The sequence below is a fragment of the Pleurodeles waltl genome, chromosome 3_1 (assembly GCF_031143425.1).
Source record: "Pleurodeles waltl isolate 20211129_DDA chromosome 3_1, aPleWal1.hap1.20221129, whole genome shotgun sequence".
Lineage (NCBI taxonomy): Eukaryota > Metazoa > Chordata > Amphibia > Caudata > Salamandridae > Pleurodeles > Pleurodeles waltl.
In genome coordinates this window covers 1,571,857,507-1,571,881,992 of record NC_090440.1, presented here as the reverse complement: position 1 = coordinate 1,571,881,992, position 24,486 = coordinate 1,571,857,507, and positions in this window count along the sequence as shown.

Sequence of the window (24,486 nt, the reverse complement as noted above, 5' to 3'; positions counted from 1 at the left end):
TTCCCACTTATGTGTGACAGGAACAGAATATACTTTTGGAGGGAATTGTTTATGTAATTGCCACCCAAAGCATGCCTTCTTATCTATTGTTTAGGAACATACCTGCATCAGGAGTTCTACAAGATCTTTATAAATACATCTCATGCAGGCAAAGTTATCAGAGGGATTCCTACCAGGTGCCATCAACCCTATCTATGCTACACGTTGCCTTGATCCACACCCAGCCTTCATGTCCCAATGGAGTCTAATCTAGAGACCATATTCCAAAATACCAAGGGTTGGGGGGTGCTTCTCAAGGAGCTGGTACTGGATGATTAGGTTTAACACGCCTATCTCTCTTTAGGTTAGAGATTAGGTTCATCATGCTAGGGTATCAGGGCCTATTTCACATCTCATGTTATTGCAAGATGGTTGGGGTCTTTATATTCACAACTCTCATGTTTACAAGTCTGTTTCTTGCATTGTTCATTATCCCAATGATTGCAGTCCGTGCATTTTACAGTAGATTGCAGTCTTGTTGTTAAAAGCTATTAAAAACTTTACTGCATCTCCTTCATTGCCTGTGTGTGACTTTGACTTATTGATCATGTTGGAAAATGGTAATCTCTTTTTAACTATGACTCCCCTGAGATGTCGCACTCTTTAGTCCATGAGTAAAGGCTGCCAGAAATCACCTTAATTGTTTGGGTTTTTGGTGAGGTACTGCTTGTGAGCCTGAAGGGTTGGGTCAACCGTTGCGACTTGTTTTAGGATTGGCCGAATCATCTACATACAAAAGTGCTGTCATCCCTAAACCAGCAGTCTTGCCTAAAGCAAGAGTACAACTACAACAAGGACATTGGAAAAGACCAGGATCACGGTGATCCCCTTGTTTCTGGCATGATGAAAGTATTGTGTCACTGACAGTGAAGTGTTTTACTATGATTTCTTTTGGTACAGTGATCCTCTGGTGTTTTTTTCAGTGTATGTAGAATGTTATCTTTCAAATGAAGTCCACGCAGATGAAATAACTCCCTGCAATTGAAATTGACATAAGAACAGGGACTAACATAAGATATGTTCCATTTGGTATAAAAGAGCTATTCCATGTGAAAGACAGTAGAACATCAGAGAAGCCTGTTTTTAATATGACAAGCTATTTGGCTGCAACCCAACAATGTCTCTTTTGTGCCTTTTTTCTTGGCAGTATTCTTCTCCTCACTCCAATTCCACAAACACTAAGGGGAGAGTACATATATTGTGGAAAGGCAGAAAGATTTACTCTTTTTTTATTAACTGCATTTATAAATTAGTATATGATGGCTAACACATTTTGTTTTAACTTTCAAGTACACCAATTTCAATATAATCAAAACAAGTTGACAAACAATAATTAACACTGCACAGTGCAAACAAAAACAAAAAAAAACTACAGTGCAGCAAAATGGTAAATCAGCACAAGAATACAGTGGTCCATATATAATTAAGGAATTTAAGTCCCTTATTGCCTCTTAGCCTCCTGAGAGCTACCTCAATTTCATATGAATATATCTGGCAAAAAGGTGTACACCACTGACATACCTTGGGAGGAGACTTACTAATCCATTTACTTACCATGGACACCTGAATCACTATATTTGCAAGAAGATATTTATCTACTGTTAGAAATTAGGTCTCTTGTTGGCAGAGTTATGCACCCTGTCCACGTAGGGACCAAAATCTTAGTCAGGGTAAGTCACAACATAACCTAAATTATCCTATGTCCACCCTCTGGTAGCTTGCCACAGAGCAGGCAGGCTTAATTTAGAAGGCAATGGGTGCAATAACTCATACAGTAACACAGTGAAAACACCACAAAAAGGCCCCACACCAGGTTAGACAAATAGAGAATACTGATCTAAGTAAAACAAGACCAAAACTGCAAATATCCAACTAGTCGAAGTCAAGATATGAATTTTTCAATACGAGATCCAAAATACTGCTTAGAAGTAACTAGTGGTCAAAGGTTACTTGAGGTCGTGGGGGACTGATGCAAACCCAAAGCTCAGGCTGATGGCGATGGAAGATAGGTCGGCTACAGAACCCATGCAGGGTCCAATGAAACAGTACCTTGGATGAAGCAAAGCATCGACATTGATGACATAATGCGTATTTTCCATGCAGTCGGGTCACGCGTCTGTGGTGAACTCTGTTGAAGAGAATGTTATGCATTCACATCAAGCCGTGCAGAGCATCATCATCGGGCCACTCAGGCTGTGAACCTGCTGTCATTGAATAGCCTCTGCGTCAGTGTCAAAGGAGCAATGTGGTGGTATTTCTCCTGCACACAAAGGGGGTGCATAAGTTTTGTAGAAAACAGATACAGAACCAACTTCAGATGACCAGAGCTTGGAGGGCGCCTCTCAGGCAAGGATGTGACTTCCAGAAAGCACAGTTCAGCACCTCCAGGAGAGTTGTAGGAGAACAGGGAACAAGTCATCAAGCCCTTGGAGACCACTGTAGAGGGAAGCCAGTGTCCTTCCATCGGGGTCAGAGAGTAGCATGCAGCAGGGCAACAAGCAGTAAAGCAGTACTTCCAAAAAAACTGCCCAGTTGAGTCCTTTGGGCAGCACAGCAGTCATTCTGACAGAGGTTCATTTTCAGGTCCAGAAGTATATTATTTCAGGGGTTCAGAGACTCGGTACTTATACCCAAAAGTACCTTTGAAATGGTAGAGGCATCAAAGAATGGCTTTGAAGTGCACCAGTTCCCTTTCAACCAGTCCTGTCTGCCATGCTATCTGTGGGGGGTAATCAGCCCTTTGTCTGGTGTCAGTTCACTACCCTTTGGAGTGTAAGTGTGAGCCCCTCCCATCCTTCCTGCCAAGAAAGATCCAACAGTGTGCACATGAATGCAGATGCAGTTGAGTGTCCTGTGTTTGTGGCTGTCTGGATGAAATGCTCAAATGTATCTGTCATCCAGCCCAGTCCATACGTGTACTGGAGACAGGCTATAAGGCACACAGGGCAGTAACAGCAGAAAAATGGCCACTTTGTAAAAGTGGTACTTCTAAAATAGTAATGTTAAATCTGACTTTACCAATAAAGTGGATTTAGTATTACCATTCTAAAGATATGAACCATGATATAGCTACTCTTTTCTGATCAGGAACTGCAGCTTAAAAGTATAATAATGATTTACCAATGCTGGCCTATGAGAAGAGTAGGCCTAGTGAAAATGACTTTGGGAGGTTTTTTTCACTACCAGGGCATGTAAAACTTAAAGGTACATGTCCCACCTTTCAAATACACTGCACCCTGCCCTGTGGGTCACATAGGGCCTACCTTATGGGTGACGTATATGTAATAAAAGGGGAGTTTAATGTTTGGCAAGTGGGCTTAAATGCCAAGTCAAGGTAGCAGTATAACTGCACATGCAAACTTGCAATTGCAGGCCTGTGACATAGTTAAGGGACTAATTATTTGGGCCGCACAATCAGTGCATCTAATATATAGGCTCTAGCCACTTGAAGTGCACTTTTAAGTCAATGAAATATGGCAACTGTTTAGGAACCAATGTTACCATGTTTAGGAGAGAGAGCACAAACACCTTTGCACTGGTACGCAATGATAAAGTGCTCAGACTCCTAAAACCAGCAAACCCAAGATCAGAAAAAATGGAAGGAGGGAGGAAAACAGTTGGGGGATGACTACGATAAGGTTGTCAGTTCTAACATAGACTGTTTAGGGCAGATATCAGGTTTGAGTGACAACATAATATCCTTTATGGATAACATACTGAACATCACATCCCAGATGCTGGGATACCAACATGACAATATCAGAACAGTAGCTTTTTAAATATGGGCAGCTGACATAGACATGAATGATATTCGCAGTTTCTAGACCACAATTCTGATGGCTGAGCTTGTTACTATATTGTTCATGGCCCACTCATTTATATTGCTGGAGCTTTAAACTAACTGAAAATACCAAAAATACCCAGAAATTTATTATGTCAAAACATCAGAAATGTACCCTGATTGAATTGTCTGACCAATTTTAAGGCTCCACTGTAGTTTTAAATTAGCCAAGTCATATTCTTTGTGATTTCTCATAATTCTGTATAATTTTCTATTCAAGGTGACTCCACCGTGTAATGCACCACCCCTACAGGTCCTTGATGTGTGTGTGTGTGCGTATATATATATATATATATATATATATATATATATATATATATATATAATGGGAATATCTATCCAGCGCGGTGTGAAACTAAAAATATACTTCTCTAATCCCTTTCTGTAATTGCTTATAATATTAATCATATGATACCTTGTGTAATGGATTATAAATGAGGCAACAGGATAAATGGTGGGGTAAACAATCATGAGAAGTTCAAAATGATTTTTTTCATAAAAAAAAAAAAAAAAGTATATATATATATTCTTTTAATTGACTTATTTCATTGTTTCTTTAAAACTGTGTGTGAAATTGTATGGTGACAGCTCCTCTCTTACCAAATGATCAATTGTCATATTCATTCCCATTTTTTATCTTTATTGTCATTTTCATTTTTGTGGTTGAATATGTGCCTCACAAATTGTTCAGCATTAATTAATTAAGTTCACTTATTGAGAGATGATATTAAGTAACTCTTCTGTTTCAATAATCTTCAGGGAGCCATGTGACCTTCACAAATATTTACGGTGGTCAGTAGAAGACCTAGGTGCCAAAATGCATTACCATTCTTGTCAGCTAATGCACTCTTTTAAATTCTCATTTCATCAACAGAATAAACTTTTTGAGGTGGACATACTGACGTGACAGACTTGATTGTGCTGCCATTTATCTCTCACAGCCCTCTTGAAAATACAGTGCTGTGGCGCCTTACTGAGGGGATGTACTGTGGATGATGCGAAGGGAGTTAAGCCAATTATTTATATATATACAGTATATATATATATATATATATATATATATATATATATATATATATATATATGCATACATACATATATGTATATGTGTGTACATATATGTGTGTGTGTATGTGTATATATCTATATTTATATATATGTATATATATAGAGAGATATATACACATTTAATATCAGCATTTTGTTTCTCAATATTTTTGAACTGACAATATTCTGTATATGATACTATGATCAGGTGATATTTTGTAGTTGATATTAAGGACCCTCTCTGTACCTTTGTCCCCTGTTTTCATTTGTAAAGAGGGAATCAGAAGATGTGAATATATGGGGAAAGGTTGTATTGAGGCCTATTTGAAGAATGGACCCCTTTTTTGATAATTATTCTTTTTTTGTGTACGGATGAAGGACTACTAGAACTGCAGTAAGAATTTATTTCACCCAAACTTTAAAAATGTCCCCTCTATAATCCCAGTAACAGGCATGATGGACATTGGGAGAAAACTGCACTCATTGCAGATACCCCCTCACTTTTTGCCCCCATTTTTGCCTGATACTGTTGTTTTCTGACCCTGATTGTGGCCTGGGCACTGCCAACCAGTCCCAGGGTGAGTGCTCTGTTTAAAATGGTGTATGCAAATTAGAAATAATTATAGTTGGCTCTGACAACCTACCTATAAGTTACTAGTATATGGTAGGGCATGTAGGTTTAAGGATCCCAATGTAGTTAGTGCTCCCATGGGTGCACTGCGGTGGTGTCTGTTCTCTTTGCAAAGCAAGCCTGCCTTCCTGGCTGCTTTTAAATTAAAGTGAACCTCAAATTCGACTTTGGAATCAAAAGTACTTCCAAAGTCTCATACTACCTTATTTTTACATATGAGTCACCCCTAAGGTCAACCCAAGGTGCCCTAAGCGATGATACTTTATAAACAATGTTTTATAAGGCCTGGTGATGGAAAACGGTCAAAGTAATGTTTCCCCACTGTAGTATATTAGCCCCACAGGCGAACATTGGGAGGCTTTATTTAAAAATAATGAAGAGCTAACCATGTCGTTCTTGATGTCAAATTAAAATAAGTACAGAGAAAGAGTTTTAGAACTCTTTCTGAAAGTAACCAAAATCACCTCTGTAGTGCCCTTTCCTGATTGGTCAGTCTGTAGCAGCCTGAGCCAAGCTACCCTAATGGGGTGTGACATGGCCTGGGCTGAAATGGAAGAATTTGGTGGGAGGAAAACTGCTGCAGCAGCCGGCAGAGCAGGAAGGATGTAGATTGGCCAAACTGGTTTTCAAAGGAGGGAAAGCCACTTGGAACAGAGACCAAACCTCCCCCATCTCCCAGTTCCTGCTCACGCAGCCCGATAGAAGCCCCAATACTTAGATTAGGAGAGAGGATGGATTTTGATTTTTGCCACACTTTACAGGAAGTGGTCACTCCAGAGGGTGCTACGCTGGAACCCATCGGTCAGGCTTGCCAACCCAGGAGTAAGATTAAATATGGTAGAGCTGCCCAGCAATTCAGATTTCTGGTGGAAGAAGATACTGGAGAAGAAGAACTGCCCTGCTGAATTCTTGGTCTACACCTGAAGGCCTGCACCCACAAGAACTGCACCAGCTGTACACTGGGCTTCACCACAAGAAGGACTTTGCCTTGCTTCAGCAACATCAAGAGTGGACTCCCTGTAGACTACAGGTACAAAGGAGCTGACCAGGGTCCATTACATCAATCCCTGCAAGAAAAGCCCAGCTGACCAGCCTCCAGTGGCCATTTGAGGAGTCTGACCAAGTGCATTCTGGGAACTGCCGTCCCAACTTCCAAGGAGCACCTTCGAGCTTCTGGAACTTTGGATCAAGTTTGTGAACACTTAATGGGTTCCAAAATGACTTCTGGAAGAAGATCCAGAAATTTGGAGAAGCTTGGAGCAATTTTGTAAAAAATCTCCATAAGGTGATTAACCCTTCGACAAGAGTCAAGCCGGCGACATCGAACCACGAGCTGGCCTGACTTTCAGGTTTGCCCCACTGAAGCTCTGAAGCTTTTCCTCGTTGCTGAGACTTACAGGAATTGAGCAGGACCTCACGCTGAGTGTTGCATCGCAAGCCGACTTGAAGAGGAGCCTTGACCGCCGACGAGAGAAAAAGCACCAAAAACAAACTTGTGCCCAGATGGATACTTTTTGCTGCAAACCTGCACAAAGGCAGTTTTCTGGCAAAAAGTATAGCGCTGGTTTGCGCCATTCACAGTGCCAGCCAGGCTCCATATTAAAAGAATGGTGCAAGCTGGTGCTAAACTTGGGCTAGCGCCTTCAAAAAAGACACTAGCCAGGTGAGGGTGGGGGTAAGGAAGGAGGGGGTTGTCCATCAAAAAATGACGCTAGCCTGGTTAGAGGCAAACAAATGTCTCTAACCAGACTAGCACCACTTCCTGGCACACAACCACCAAAAACATAACTCCTGTCTTAGGAAAGACAGGAGTCATGCCCACCACCCCAATGTCCAGCACAGGGGACAAGTGTCCCCTGGGCATGGCCATTGCACCCTCTGCCATGCAAAAAATAAAAAAATACCTACGTGGACTTACCTGGGATGGGGTCCCTAATCTCCGGTGTCCTTCTGTTGGGGGTGTTCCTGTGGCTTCCGGAGGGCACCTGTGGACCCCTTCCATGGTGTTTATCCATGGAAATTAGTCCACAGGTCCCCCAACCCTTGGTCTGACCCAAGTGTTAAATAATGGTGCAAAGAAAGCTTTGCACCATTATTTAGCCCCTCCTCCGACCCGTGCGTCATTTTAGCATGGAAGGATAAATATGGAGAGAGCACCATTTTTTAGATGGGGACGCCTACCTTGCATGTCATTGGCGCAAGGTAGGTGCACGCATCCAAAAAATGGTGCAAACTCCTATATTTTGACCTTAGAAGTGTCTAACTTTAATATATAAATATGGAGTTAGGTTTGCACCGAATTTGCAATTTAAAAAAAATGATGCAAATTCAGCACAGAGTATAAATATGTCCCTAAGTCAGAAGGTACAATTTTTGCTGAGGCCTACCGCTCAGTGTATCTGACTTGGGCTCCATCATGGTTAGCCTCAACTTTTTACTTTGCCCCAGTCAAGGATGATGTTGGACTTTTTTCCTAATGCAGGTTCATCCCCAATCTTTTTGCCTCCTGCCTCCTATTTTTTCTGACCGGTTTTTGTTGGCTTTAGAACTCTGAGCATTTTACCACTGCTAAGCAGTGCTAAAGTGCATATGCTCTCTTTGTAAATTGTATTGTTGATTGGATTTCCATGATTGGCATATTTAATTTACTGGTAAGCTCCTAGTACAGTGCACTAGAGGTACCCAGGGCCTGTAAGTCAAATGCTACTAGTGGGCCTGGTTGTGCCACACACATTAGTAGCTCTGTGAACATGGCTCAGACCTGCCACTGCAGTGTCTGTGTGTGCAGTTTTAAACTGTGAATTCGACATAGCAAGTGTACCCACTTGCCAGGCCTAAACCTTCCCTTTTCTTACATGTAAGACACCCCTAAGGTAGCCCATGGGCAGGGTGCAGTGTATGTTTTAGGTAGGATATATACTAATGTGTTTCATATGTCCTGAAATACTGCCAAATTCTGTTTTCACCATTGCAAGGCCTATCCCTCTCTTAGGGTAACACAGGGGCTGCCTTTAAATATGATTAAAGCGTAGATTTCCTTTGGGAGCCGATAGACATGTGGAGTTTGGGGTCTCTGAACTCACAATTTAAAAATACATCTTATAGTAAAGTTGGTTTTGAGATTGTGTGTTTGAAAAGGACACTTATAGAAAGTAGGCATTTTCTTGCTTGAAGCATTCTGTGACTCTGCCTGTTTGTGGATTCCCTGTAGAGGTCAGTTAGAAAGTTGAGCTGTTTTCACCTCTCTCTAGACAGTGACACAAAGGGATCTGGGGTGTAGCCTGCATATCCTGATGAGCCATCTGCGCAAGAAAGGGAGGGGAGGAGTGGTCACTTACACCTGAAAGGGCTGTGCCTGACCTCACACAATGCAGTCTCCAACCCCCTGGTGTGTGTCTGGGGCCTGGCCTGGGCAAGGCAGAATTTCACAAACAAGAGCGACTTTCCTTTGAATAGGCCTACTTCAAATGCAGTACTGGGTATAAGTAGGGCTCCCAAACCCCTGAAACTTAGATCACTTCTGGACATCAAGAGGAACCTCTGCCTGGAGAAGAGTTGAAGATCTCAGGAGAAGTGCTGCCCTGCCTATGACTGTACTTTGTGGAGCTATCCTGCAGTTGCTGCTTCTGCCTGGTGAAAGGGGACAAAGACTGGACTTTGTTGTGCATTCATGCTTGTGAAGAAATCTCCAAGGGATTGTCCTGAGCTTGCCTCCTGTTGTTGAAGTCTCAGGGCCATCAAAGACTTCTCCTACCAGCACTGTGACTCTTTGCTGAGACTCCTGCCCTGCCAAGTGGTGCCCTAGCCAGTTCCTGGGGCCTTGACACGTTAAGCTGGAAGACCAAGATTGAAAATCCACGCACAGACTGTCGTGTGGGGAAAATATCGCTGCACCATCCGAGATGCGGCTGAAAAAAGACACGCTGCTGGCTTCGCAGCAGAAATTGACACTCCAAAGGCATCGCGGCTGGAAGATCGACGGACGCAGCTGGAGAAATGACACGCAACACCCGCTGACAAAGGCTGACAGCGTCACAACCCACATTGCGCAGTTTTGCTGATACCGTGCAGCAGGATTTTCAACGCAAACCTTGCTGGGCATGGAAAAATGATGCAACACTTGCTTGGACCCGAGTGCTTGCCCGGATCGACGCACCACTCTCCTGCAGAGAGGAAAAACGACCCGCACCAACCCGACCGGAGAAGGAGTAACGACGCATGGTCTCGCTTGTGGGTGAGAAATTGATGCACCGCTAACCTTTTTCGATGCACACTCGCCCGTGCGTGTTATTTTGATGCTAACCAGGTACTTTTCAATGCTAACAGTGTTTTTAATGTTTACTAAAGGATGTAAGACTCTTTTGCTTTTAAAATTAATACCTTGACTTGTGTATGTTGGATTTATGTCGTTTTGGTCTTGTTTTGTTTAGATAAATATTTCCTATTTTTCTAAACCTGTGTTGTGTCATTTTGTAATGTTTACACTGAGTTACTGTATGTGTTGGTACAAATACTTTACACCTAGACTCCGAAGTTAAGCCTGCCTGCTTGTGCCAAGCTACCAAGGTAGGAGCAGGTGTTAACTGAGGGTGATTCGCCTCTACCCTGACTAGAGTGAGGGTCCTTGCTTGGACAGGGGGTAACCTGACTGCCAACCAAAGACCCCATTTCTTACACATGACCAGATGTCCCCGGTTGGCGCTTTTTGTTTTCAGGCACTTGTTCAAGGTTGAGTTTAAGCTTTATTGTTACAGGTGCTTAAAACTATAACAATATTAACACATAATATATGGACATTTCTTAAATCCATGGCAAAGGTTCTTGAGATCATTCAAACATCACATTCCATTACGATTATTCATTAATCACGTTGAAACTAGGCTACAAATTCCCATCAATTGTACAACTTATTTTCATAAAAAGGGAAGTCTATTTTAAAAATGTGCGCAAAAAAACGAGGTAAAATATTAACAAAAACTAGTAGATCATGCAAGTGTTTTAAGACCCATATAAATTCATATTTAGCAAGCATTAGGATTAAAAAAGCAACGGACCTTGTGACTCTACTCATTCCACCAATCAGATTTTATCGTAGGTTCGAAAAGCTATTGAAGTGGCATGGCCAACTCCAGGTGATCTATTGATTCTTTTCCCTCAAATCACCGGGAGAGAAGAGGGCTTTCACAATACTTTCAAGATCTTTCCAATTAATATTGAATACGGGGAGATTTGCACTACTATTGGGTACCACATGAAAACCTTCATAGGTTATGTGTGGAAATTAATCGATGACATAATTTTGCAATTTCTCCTGGTGAACTAGTTGGGCCCCTCAGTGGTAGCATAGGACCACCTTCGATCTGTCATTTTTGTATTAATAAGATTATATTCACAACAGGCTATCTTCAGAAATTTGACAAATTTACAGATTAATTGTGAGTTACCAGGGTCAAAGCACACAATTATTGCTTCCCTGTAAGTTTGAATGTTTATAGTGTTAAAACTGTGCTTTAAATACAGAAATATCAATATATGCAGGCCTGGACAGGTACAGATCAGCGGAATAAGGTGTTCTTTTTAGGTATTGCAGTGCCTGCACAGTATCAAACCAGTGCTTTTCCATTCTGGTTTAAATGTTATAGCTGGGATGTCACCCATGCATAAAGACAAAAAAGTATGTTTAAGTTGCACTGAGAATGGACTGGACATACATAAGGTGATTAAATGATTCAACAGCATCCAAGCATTAGAGCGAGCACTGAATTCATATTTTGTCCTCTAGCAGAGATAGCAATTTTGTTGTTCTGTTAACTCCTGTTTTGAACACATCATATAGGGAAGGAGCCATCAATAAGTCAACGAGGCTCATTAACTTAATTGAGGAAAACAGATATTTAAGATGTTCTGATTGACTATTACTTTGAACTGCAAGCTGTAAGGTTTGAATTAAGGTGTCTTGAGCATGGCTAATCTGGTACCAAATTGTTATCACTGCTGCTTTTCTGGCTAGATCGTGTTTGGTGAGCCCAAATTTTAGACTGATGTGAGCTGGCAATGTCTTGTGTGGTGAGTTGAAAATTTCCCTAAAGGTGTTAGTCTGTATTTTATCCACGGTGTCTGTGTTCCAGACCCTCATTGCTATACTTGCATAAGTGATTGTTGGAAGCAATTTAGTGGTAATGAATGATAAAAGTGGCTGCAATGATGTTCCACTTAGTTTTTTAGCCAGGACAGTGAAAGTGTGAGTAAGTGTGATCCGCCTCTACTTAATATTTTGCTTTTGTTCCTTAAAAGTGCCTCTCGCATTGAAATATTAACCCAAATATTTCTAATTGGCTACAAGTCAAGCTGTGTTGCCTCTAATTGAAAATTTGGGACGCACCTCAAGGGAATGCCAAATTACACTTTATTTGTTTTGGTCACATTGACGTCTAGGAGAATATTTTCAGCATAGCAAGTGAGGACATTTAGCGATTTTTGTAAACCCACTTTAGTTTGGCTAAATAACATAACATTGTTTGCATATATTAAATGGATAAGATAATGAGGGCCCAATTTGGGAGGGTGACTATTTTCTTGGTTCAAGGTAGGCATGAGATCCGGCAGATTGAAAAGGTGAGAGTCTAACACAAATCCCTGTTTTATGCCTTGATACATTGGAATCTTTCTTGATAATCTTGTGCCATCTCCAATTTCAATTTGTACCCAAGTATCAGATTATAATAGGTAAATTGCCCATTGCGGGAAGTCTGGGACACTTCTTCAGTTTTGGCCATAAAAGATGGCCGTTTATGAAACCGTAAGCAGCTTTGAAGTCAATAAAAGCAAGGTGCTGTTTGGTTTTATTCTGATTACATTGGTCAGCCAGGATAGCCGTAATTCGTATGTTTGTGCTTGTTACCACTTCCTTTCTAAAGCCAGTCTGGTTCTGCGGGATAATGTTGTTACTGCTAGACCAAGCCGTTAGACCCTCTAGCAACAATGATGCAAAGTACTTGCTTCTGAGGGAAGGAGATAAGTTGATATTTAGCTGGATTTGCCCTATCCCTCGCCTTAAAAATAGGGTTTGCAATCGACCTGACAACTTTCTAGGATGTTACCACTAAGCTGTACTTCCCTAAACAGTGAAGCCAGTATTTTTTACCAGAAATCTGTATCTTCTTTGAGAATTGCCACCTGCAGGCCATTTGGACCAGGGACGTCTTCTTGACCCCCCTTAAACAGGATTTTACTTACTGATCATGGTGAGTATGCACTTCGAACTCCTGTTTGCTCTGGGTAATGAATTGAAGATGGAAGGGATGACAGTATATTTATTGCACCATCCACAAGACTTGGAGGGTAACAATGTATTGCAAAAGAAGTGACATAGAAAATCATTCATGTTGTTTCAGAAATATTCAAATTGTTTAGTATTCTTGATGTTACGTGTACCCTATTTATGGTTTCCCAGAAATTTCTCATGTTACAACATTCAGCATTGAATATTAGTTTTGCCCAAAAGCCATCCTCCTCTATTCGCCTATGTTCCTACAGCTGTCTTTTAAATGCCTTCTTGAGCCTTTGTAGATGCTCCAATAGCAGTCTGCTACCAGAATGCTTATTCAGTAGCCTTGCTGATTTCTTTTGCTCCCTTTTTAGGTACAAACAGTGTTGTGAAAGCTGAACTTTTGGTCCTTTGCAAGACTGGGAGTTTTGGAACTTTCGGGTTGAGGAAGTAGAGATTTGCAATAAAAAAGCTACCCGAAAGCCTAACAAGGCTGCTTTCTAAAGTACTGACATACTAATAAATGTAGTCAATGGTTTGGCTTGTAAAGCAAGAGTGGAGTTTGTTTCTATGGACCCATCTACTTGTTTCAAGTTTGATATTGTGGTCCAACCAAAGTCTGAGTGAACTTCATGCATGCGAGGGGCAGATCCTATCTTCAAGTGCTGAAACACGTGATCATTCCTTGTAGTAAATTGTATTCAGAAATGGTTGTATAGTTAATTAGTAATCGTGACATAAGGCCATAATCAGTATAATTTGGCAGGATATCACCTGAGAACCTTCCATTTACGACCCTCATTCTAAGAAACTCCATTAACCGAACAAACTTCTCGTCTCATAGATCTTGTTGCCTGGGGTTGAAGACAGCCTGAGTCAAGATGTTCCAAAATGTATTATTGCAACCAAGTAGGTCATCGTCTTCTGACATGTACATTAAATTGGAGTTAAAATCCCTGGTCATTATTACATCCCATGTGGGGTTCAATTGCGTATAGGTGGATATTGTAACTAGCATTTTCTCTTTTAAACATTTTTTTAACACTAGTAGGATGGACATTTGTATTGATCAGTAATAGCAGAGGTCTGTTGTCCTGTGACTTATTGTTCAACTTAATGATCTGAAGATCTGGGTCTTCATTAGGTAGCTCTTCCATGATGATATTTAGCCAAAAAGAAAAATAGACTGCAAGGCCAGCTTTAGGTCTTTTATATCTTTTTGATTTAGCAGCCAGAATTTGGTAAGAGAAGAAACCTTCTGTCGGAAGGTCTACCAGTTACCAAATTTCTTGGAGGGCGATTATGTCCATCTTCACCCAGGCCTTTGGTGGGGTGCCACCTTGAAGTTCTGATTTTACACCAGCTATATTCCATAATAGCAGACATAAAGGCCCTCATTACAACCCTGGCGGTAAATGCCGCCTATCGCCGTGCTGACGGCCACCAACATGCCGTGACCATGGCGGTATTCCGCTACGGATATTATGACCCACACTGAGAATTCCGCCACAATACAGACACCCACACAAGTCCACCAACCCAAAGGTCAGTGATAAACTGGCAATAGCAAAACCCAATCCGTTACGCCAGCAGGAATACACCCACAATATCACGACCCACGAATCACCGTGGCGGTCTTTCAAATGCGGTAAATAATAGGCGGTTCACACTTCCGTGCTCAAAATACACCCACACTTACAAAACTACACCACATTGGACAATTCAAACCGCACACACCTGACACACATACACATCACACACTCACACCACTATAAAACACACATCCACATTACCCACAACCCCCACCCGCACCCACTCAATCAGAGGCACAGAACACCATCACCCATACACCATCCACGCACATCACAGCATATACCCCAACACATCACCCCACACATCCTCCCACAGTTTCTCACACATATCACTTGCATCACATCCATGGCACCCCAAAGATACCCCAGGTTTTCTGAGGAGGAGCGAAGGGTCACGGTGGAGGAAATCATCCGGGTAGAGCCACAGCTATTCGTATCACAGGTGCAGCAGACGTTCATTTCAAGGAAGATGGAGCTATCGCGGAGAATCGTAGACAGGGTCAATGCCGTGGGACAGCACCCAAGAACCAGGGATGACATCAGGAAGAGGGGGAACGACCTACGGGGGAAGGTGCATTCCGTGGTAGCAAGACATCAGGTAGCAGTACAGAGGACTGGCGGTGGACCCCCACCAGCTCCCCCACAACTAACAACATGGGAGGAGCAAGTCTTGGCGATCATTAATCCTGAGGGCCTGGCAGGAGTAGCAGGAATACTGGACTCAGGTAAGTCAAATCTTAACTACTGTATCCCCCACCCTACCTGCATGCCATCACATACCCCCACCCTTACCCTCACTCTCATCAATACATCACCTCTCATATACCCCAACATCACAACCCACCCATCCCAATACCAAGCCCTGCATGCAACACCAGTGCATGGACCCTCATCACAGACCTGCATGGACACCCATCACCACAGCATGCCCAGTAGGGAGACTCACCCAGACCACAAAATCACCACTCACACAAGGCAAAGCTGACAGGGAAATCACAATCATACAGGGAAACATACCCATGCACAAGATGGCACATGCAGACACACTAACACTGCATTTGCATCCCCACAGGACCCTTACTCAACGTCACCAGAGAGGAGGTGCCAGCTACATCTAGTCCCCCCACAGAAGAGGCCCCAGTGATGACAGCAGCTCTGCACACCTGGATCTCGATGACCAACCTGGCCGATCCGGGACCTCTGGACAGTCAGTTCCACTGCCACAGTCCCAACCCACCACAGAGCCATCTCCCTAAGGAAACACCAGCACAGCACCCACCCAGTGGGCCCATGGCACTGTCCCCAGGACACGTCAATCAGCAGTGTGTCCACCACTACAAGGACCCCAGGCAACCCCACAAACACAGGACAATCAGGGACCTGGGGTCCTTGGCAGTAGGAACACTGTTCAGGGGACAGAGGCACAGGACAGCAGGGAAGCTGGGAAGACTGCTTTGCGACAGGGGGAGGACAGGCCCGGGGAACCCACTCTCCACAAGGCACTCTCCAACATCCTGGGAGCATACCACCTTTCCTAGGAGACGATGGGCCAGATACTGGCCAAGATGCAGAAGACCCAGCGGCTGCAGGAGGGACAGCACCTGGGGATCAGGGATGACCTAACACAAATCTACACCATCCTGGTCACCATTGCAGGGGTGCTGGCTGACATGGGCATAACCATGAGGGAGGCAGTGGCACAACAACACACGCCTGACACTAGCCAAACCGAGGAACAGCCTTCCACCTCTGCCGGCACTAGTGGACAGGAGGCCTCACCACAGGACCAACAGGCCACCAGCACCCCACCCCCTGCATTAGGAGAACCACCCTGCAAATGGTCCCTTCGATCCAGGCAGAGGACAGAGAACATTGCCAAGACTCCTGCCAGGAAATAAGACTCTCCTGATTGTCACCCTTCTATCCCACACTAGCACCCTGTCCACCTTGAACTGCCATTACTCCCCTTCCTATGTCCCATTAGACAATGCACCTGTGATACCAAGGGACTGGACTCTACCCTGAACTTTCCTCCACCATCAGCCCAGCCCCTTGCATATCCCCCTCTACTTATGAGCACCTAAATAAGCACCCTTGGAACAAATACCAATCTTGAGTCTGTCAAATGATTCACATATGCAATAGTACAACATCATCAAAGCATAGGAACTCAAAAGTACAGTGAAATATATTTTAGGATGACCTTTGGTGGGCAGCAGTACACATAGCAGGAGCCAGAGTGGGGCACTGAGATCTGAAAATAGAGATTCCAAAGGGTACAGTCAGTGGCCATAGACATGGGGAAACAGGCTGTCTTGTACAATGTCCAACAGAAAACTAAAAAGTAAAGTGAAGTTACTGTGTCTGACCTGTGTGTCACTGGAAGTACTGCTGGATAATATTGGTTCGGTTGTCAACATCTTCTTGCTCTGCCTCCTCTTCATCACTGTCCACAGTCTCCACGGCTGCCACAAGACCATCTCCAGGCACATCCTCCCGCAGAAAAGGCACCTGGCATCTCAACGCCAGGTTGTGCAACATGCAACATGCAATGATGATCTGGCACACCTTCTTGGGTGAGTAGTACAGGGATCCACCTGTCAGATGGAGGCACCGGAACCTGGCCTTCAGGAGGCCGAAGGTCCTTTCTATAATCCTCCTTCTACGGCCATGTGCCTCATTGTAGCGTTCCTCTGCACTTGTCTTGGCATTTCTCACTGGGGTCAGTAGCCATGAGAAGTTTGGGTAACCAGAGTCACCTGTAAATATCGAGGGACAACTGTTAGACACACACTAACCCTTAGGGACAACCCCATACCCACACACCTACTCATAGTATGTGGGGACTTTTAACTCACCTATTAACCACACCTGGTGCCTCTGGAGTTGGCCCATCACATATGGAATGCTGCTATTTCTCAAGAAATAGGCGTCATGCACAGAACCAGGATATTTGGCATTCACATGGGAGATGTACTGGTCCGCCAAACACACCATCTGCACATTCATAGAGTGATAGCTTTTTTTATTCCTGTAAACTTGTTCATTTCTCTGGGGGGAGGTGGGGCAAATGCCACATGTGTACCATCAATGGCACCAATGATGTTGGGGATATGTCCCAGGGCATAAAGGTCAGCTTTTACTGTGGGTAAATCCTGCACCTGGGGGAACATGATGTAGCTGCACATGTGTTTCAGCAAGGCAGACAACACTCTGGTCAACACGTTCCAGGGTCTAGCAGGGCATTTGTGACAAACAAATGCATACCTGGGGGGCATTCACTCTGTTGTGGCGGCCCAACAGAGAGCTTTTCAGACTCTCGCCTCCGCACTGATGGCAACCCTTGTCCCTGTGTCTAGCCTCCCTCCTCCAACTTCCTCTACCCAGACCCAATCCCCTCAACCCCAGCCTACCCCAAGCACACCTTCAGACCAGCATTCACCCAAATCACCACACAAAAGTGGCTCAGGCAAACATAAGCACCACACTTCATCTCACAGGCACTCACACAAGCACCATACCCATGCAGACACACCAACATCCACTGTCTACATTGTGTCCCCCTCCTCCGCTTCATCCACCTCCATCCCAGTAGCGTCTCCACTCACACCTGCATGCACTACATTCTGATCCACTACCTCCATCACCAGCACACCCATCACAACACACCCCTCACGAGCAGTCACCACCCCCACAACCACGTACACGTCCCCTATGTCCTCTCCCATTGTGTCTGTGACCCCTCCTCGCAAAGTACACAAATGCAAGCACCCATCCAACAGCCATCCACCTCACAATGGCATCCAGCCCATGCACCTTCACCCAAACTCAGCAGACAGACACCTTCTACAACCACTCCCTCTTCCTCCACTCCCAAACCCTCTCCATCTTCCCACCCCAGTGTGTCTTAAAAAACTTTTACTGGCAAACATTAACCTGTTCCCTACCCCTCCCCCCGTCCTTCCCCTAAGACAAGGGTGTCCAGAACCCAGGCCAGCACCTCAGCCACTAAGTCGGCATCTGCTGTGGTACCTGCAACTCCCAGAGGCTCTAAGGGGGCACCCGTCAGGCCAGCCAGTGTGCCCGACCCCTGCAAAGGACCAAACCATTCCACCACCTGCCAAGGTGAAGAAGGGGACAGCATACAGCAAGGGCAAGGAGCACGACCCACCCAGCAAGGCCTATCTCCAAAACTCCAGCTGCCAGAGCCAAGGTCCCAACAGCATCTGCCAAGGTGAGAAAGGGGCAGAAAAGCCAAGGCAAGGTACCTCAGGCGTCGGAGACTGCAGGTGAGGGCCTGGTGGCCACCTTCAGAACCGACAGCTCCGCCACCTGCACCGCAGCCAGCACTGCCAGCATCCCTGCCGCAAGCACCGCGACCTGCACCGCAGCTGCCATCACTACTGTCAGCAGCAGCATCCCAGTGGGCAGCCGTCCGAGGCTGCAGGAGAAGGGCTGGTGCCTCCCTCCACCACCGGTAGGACCGGCACCTGCACCACAGACAGCTCCGCCGCAAGCACCGCCGCAAGCACCACCACCTGCACCCCTGAGGGTAGAACTACTACCAGCAGCAGCCCCAGTGTGCGTCCGTCCGAGGCTGCAGGAGACGGGCAGGAGCCTCACTCCACCACTGGCAGCACCCCCACCAGCACCGGATAACCACCAGTTTGCAGCCTTAGTCGCCGCAGGATGGAGTCTGGCCCTGCCTCCATGGACTTTCCTGCTACCTATTCCCTGCAAATCTTGTGCCTCAGACACCCAGGTGAGGGAATGTGAACTGCCACACTCCAAGTGCTGCATCACTGGGCACAAAGCCCTCCGAGAATCAGTGGAGAAAGGCATCCACTCACCCAATCCTTGGTAGGATGAAGCAGACTGGGCACAAAGCCCCCTATAGAACCAGTGGAGAAAGGTATCCACTCACCCAATCCTTGGCAGGATGAAGCAGACTGGGCACAAAGCCCACTCTAGAGCTAGTGGAGAAAGGCATCCACTTGAGGGAATGTGGCTTTGCACTCCCAAGGACCAAGCAGTGGGCAAACCACCCAGTAGAGAGACTGAGGCCTTGCACTCCCCAGGACCAAGCAGTGGGCAAACCACCCAGTAGAGAGACTGTGGCCTTGCACTTCTCAGGAACAAGCAGTTCGCAAACCACCCACCTGAGAGACTGTGGCTTTGCTCTCCCCAGGACCAAGCAGTGGGCACGTAGCCCCCTCTAGGAGCAGTGGTGTAATTCCATCTTCGGGCTGAGGTGCCCTCCACTTCCCCATCCCACTGAGGTACCTGTGTGTTTACGACCTGATACCCCTGCAGGGTTTTCTCTGTATTGAGGCAGGAGGCAGGTGTTGGCTTGGTCCAGGATGTTTGGCCCAGTGGCCCACAGACATTTGCAAAGGACAATGGTGGTCATTACAACCCTGGCGGACAGTGTTAAAGCTGCGGTAATACCGGAAACAGGCCGGCGGACAAAAAAATGGAATTACGACCCTGGCGGAAACCGCCAACAAAGACAGCCACTTTAACACATCGCCCGCCAGGGCGGTACAGACAAACAGCGCGGCGGTCACCGCCAACAGACAGGCGGAAGACAATGTACCACCCACACTATCAAAACACACCAATCCGCCACCTTTTCCGTGGCGGATTCACCGTGGATAAAAACACGGCGGAAACAGCTTTCGCAATGGGAAAACGCTCACCTCAACACATCCCACGAGGAACGAGGACTCCATGGACCCTGAACTACAAATCTTACCTGCCCTTGCATTCCTGCTCATCTACAACCAACAGCGTCATAGGCGCAGAACATACCGGTGAGTACTGCACCTACGAAACAGGGGATGGGGGAGGAGAAAGTTACGGGGACACCCACCGAACACCCCCACCCTCGCATATTACAACATACACACCAATGCAGTCACAAAAATCACAGTAACAACCCACAACCCCCCCGGAAGAATGCAATGACAAAGTGAATAGCGCCCAAACTTTGTATTTAGCCAATATACAACTCATTAAAAAATATACGGATATATATCACGAAATATGTCAAAAATAAATATACGAAACAAGAAGTAGTGCAGATTTGTACACAACAATGTCCGTGCACCAACAGTCCAAAAATGCATGGGCGACGCCCACATTAGATACCTGACCAAAATCCGAGAGAACGCTGCCGGGGCATCAGATAGAAACACTACAGGCACCTCAGTGGGAGGGGAAGGGGGGGCACCTCAGCCACATGAATGCGAAGCCAGATCCACGACGGGGCTCCATGCCCATTGATGTATCCTGGGGAGTGCAAAGCCACAGTCTCTCAAGTCTCTACAGTGGGTGGGTTGCCCACTGTGCCATCCTGGGGAGTGCAAAGCCACAGTTTCTCAAGTCACTACAGTGGGTGGTTTGCCCACTGTGCCATCCTGGGGAGTGCAAAGCCACAGTCTCTCAAGTGTCTACAGTGGGTGGGTTGCCCACTGTGCCATCCTGGGGAGTGCAAAGCCACAGTCTTTCAAGTCTCTACAGTGGGTGGATTGCCCACTGCCATATCCTGGGGAGTGCAAAGCCACAGTCTCTCAGGTAGATGCAGGTCTCCACTGGTTCTGGAAGGGGACTGGTGCCCAGACTGGATGAGTCTCCCCGTGAAAGTACCTGTCCTGTCACTGTCCCAGCTGCACATGGGAGAACGATGCCTGATGTGCCGGACTATTCATACCCACACGGTCTTTGCCCTGTTCAGCGGTCTTCACCATGGCGGTCCTGGCCTTGTTCAGCAGTGCTTTGCCATGGCTGCCTATGGACTGTTCAGCGGTGCTTTGCCATGGCTGCCTATGGACTGTTCAGCGGTGCTTTGCCATGGCGGTCTTTGCCCTGTTCAGCGGTCTTCACCATGGCGGTCTTGGCCTTGTTCAGCGGTGCTTTGCCATGGCTGCCTATGGACTGTTCAGCGGTGCTTTGCCATGGCGGTCTTTGCCCTGTTCAGCGGTCTTCACCATGGCAGTCTTGGCCTTGTTCAGCGGTGCTATGCCATGGCTGCCTATGGACTGTTCAGCGGTGCTTTGCCATGGCTGCCTATGGACTGTTCAGCGGTGCTTTGCCATGGTTGCCTATGGACTGTTCAGCGGTGCTTTGCCATGGCGGTCTTTGCCCTGTTCAGCGGTCTTCACCATGGCGGTCTTGGCCTTGTTCAGCGGTGCTTTGCCATGGCTGCCTATGGACTGTTCAGCAGTAGCCTAAGATGGCGGTTCAGATACTGACATTGGTGTGTGGCATGACGTTCCATCATTGCCCAGCGGGGCTGTGAGATTCTGGACCCTCCTGGGCTGTGACTCCGGCGGTTGCGGTGGTCTCCTGACCAGTAACGATACTTGAGCCCTCCTGGGCTATGACTCTGGCGGTGGTCTCCCGACCAGTAACGATACTTGAGCCCTCCTGGGCTCTGACTCTGGCGGTGGTCTCCTGACCAGTAACGATACTTGAGCCCTCCTGGTCTCTGACTCTGGCGGTGGTCTCCTGACCAGTAACGATACTTGAGCCCTCCTGGTCTCTGACTCTGGCGGTGGTCTCCTGACCAGTAACGAGGGTGCTGGCGGTTGTGTCTGGACCGCCGGAAATGATGGCGTACTTCTCCACCGTGATACTCACAACAGGTTGGGGAGACTTCCTCTGGACCTTCCCCACCTTCTTTTGAGTTACAGATGACTCACCAATCGCCTTGGATCCCATTTCACTGTTTGTACCACCAGGAGTCTTGACACGGTCCCGTCGTCCAATCTCCAATTTCGAAGCCTTCACAGGGGGTGGGCTGACAGTGCCTTGGCTCCGGGTCCTACTGACTGCCCTGGTAGACGGGGCACTCCAAAAACCTGGAACACGCACCACTGGTACTGGAGGCATTTTGGCTGAGGCGCTACAACGGGACTGATGAATTGGAGGGGGAGGGAGGAGGCAAAAAGTTCAATTTGACATAGGGACAGTTTCTGACGTACACTGGGTTGGGTAGTTGGAGGGGCTCTGGGAGTGGAGAAAGAGGAGGTGGTTGTAGGAGGTGGCACTTTAGGTGTTTTGGGTGCAGGTGCAGGTACTGGAGGCTGTCGTGAGGTGGATGGATGTTGGGTGAGTGATTGCTGGTGTTTGTGTACTTTGGGAGGGGGCGTCACAGACACACTGGGAGAGGACACAGGGGACGTGTATATGGCAGTGGAGGTGGTGAGTGCAGGTGAGCGGCTTGTGGTGCTGGGTGTCCTGGTGCGAGTTCTAGTGCCTGTAGATGTGGTACATGCAGGTGTGTGTGTAGACGAGACTGGGAGGGAGGAGGGAGAAGAGGAGAAAGGGGACAAAGTGGAGACAGTGGATGTTGCTGTGTCTGTATGGGTCTGATGCTTGTGTGAGTGCTTGTGGTGAGTGTGGTGCCTATGTTTGCTTGAGCTACTTTTGGGTGTTGACTTGTGTGCATGCTGGTCTGTAGGTGTGCTTGGGGTGGGCTGGAGTACAGGGGATTGGGTCTGGGTGGAGGAAGTTGGAGGGGGGAGGCTGGACACAGGGAAAATGGCTGCCATCAGTGCTGAGGCCAGAGATTGCAGGGTTCGCTGAAGGACAGCCTGACCAGAATGAATGCCTTCCAGGAATGAATTACCGTGTTTCAACTCTCGTTCTACACCCTGGATGGCATTCACAATGGTAGACTGCCCAACAGTGAGTGACCAGAGGAGGTCAATGGCCTCCTCACTGAGGGCAGCAGGGGTGACAGGTGCAGGGCCTGAGGTGCCTGGGGCGAAGGTGATGCCCACCCTCCTGGGTGAGCGGGCACTGGCGAACGCTGAGGGGCTGCTGGGAGGGCGGTGCTGGTGGTGGCTGTACCTGTAGAAGTGGGGCGCACAGATGGTGCCACCACCACAGGGGAGCTCCCACCGGGGGACAAGTCCGTATTGCTGTTTGGTGATCCTGTGGCCGACGTGAAGCTTCCCTCGCCCTCCGTCCCACTGGTGAAATCAGAGTCTGTGGTGTGGCCCTCCATGGCCATGTGGGATGAAGTTCCCTCGTCCTCCGGTGCCACTGTACCTCCGCCTGATGATGCTGATGTACAGAAGGACAGGGAGAGCAGAAAAAGGGTGGAGACAGAAGAAAGAGAGTTTTAGTGCATGGCATACCGCTACCATTGGCGGACAAGACAAACGCAGCAGCCCCCTGCATTACGCCGTGCTCCTGCCCTCTGCACATGCAATTCCTGGGAAATGGCCTACATGGCAATGGTAGACATCTGCCCACATGGATGGCAAAGGGGCAACTATACATCAATTTGCCTTTTTTTTTAGTTGGGGTAGAGTGCCACATGGCCTACATAACGGAGGGGTCTTGCCTACCTAACTCGCCCTGGCCTAGGGACACCCACAGCCCACCACCCCCACCCAGACAGCCCCACAGCACGCAAAGTCCATTGCATGAGGTTGAACTCACCCCCTTGTGTCTGCTGTGATGTCCTTAAGCGCCCATCCAACTCCGGGTAGGCCACCACCAGGATCCGGAACATCAGGGGGGTCATGGTGCGACGGGCACCCCTCCCATGTTGGGAGGCCATCCCCAGCTGAGCCTCCGCTGTCTTCTTGCTGCAGCGGCGAATGTCCTCCCATCTATTACGGCAGTGGGTGCCCCGTCTCTGGTGGGCCCCCAGGGTCCGGACCTCCTTGGCAATGGCATGCCAAATGTCCCTCTTCTGGTGGGCGCTGACCTACATGACATGCACAAGGAAAGAGGAACAGTCATTACCTACTGCACCATCGTTGTAATTGGCCCCCTCCCAACTCTATCCCTGTGGCCCATTCATCCCCATGCATGACTGTTCTATGTACTCTACCCCCTTCCCTCATCCACCCAGCCCTCTCCACCCAGGCCTAGCCCATACAACGTGCTCCCTGTGTACTAACCTGTTGGTCTGGAGGACCGTAGAGTAGCGTGTACTGGGGAGGACCCCATCCACAAGTTTCTCCAACTCCTGTGCAGTGAAGGCAGGGGCCCTTTCCCCAGACGCAGCAGCCATCGTCGCTTCCAGACCGAGGTCACAGCAGCACTAGCA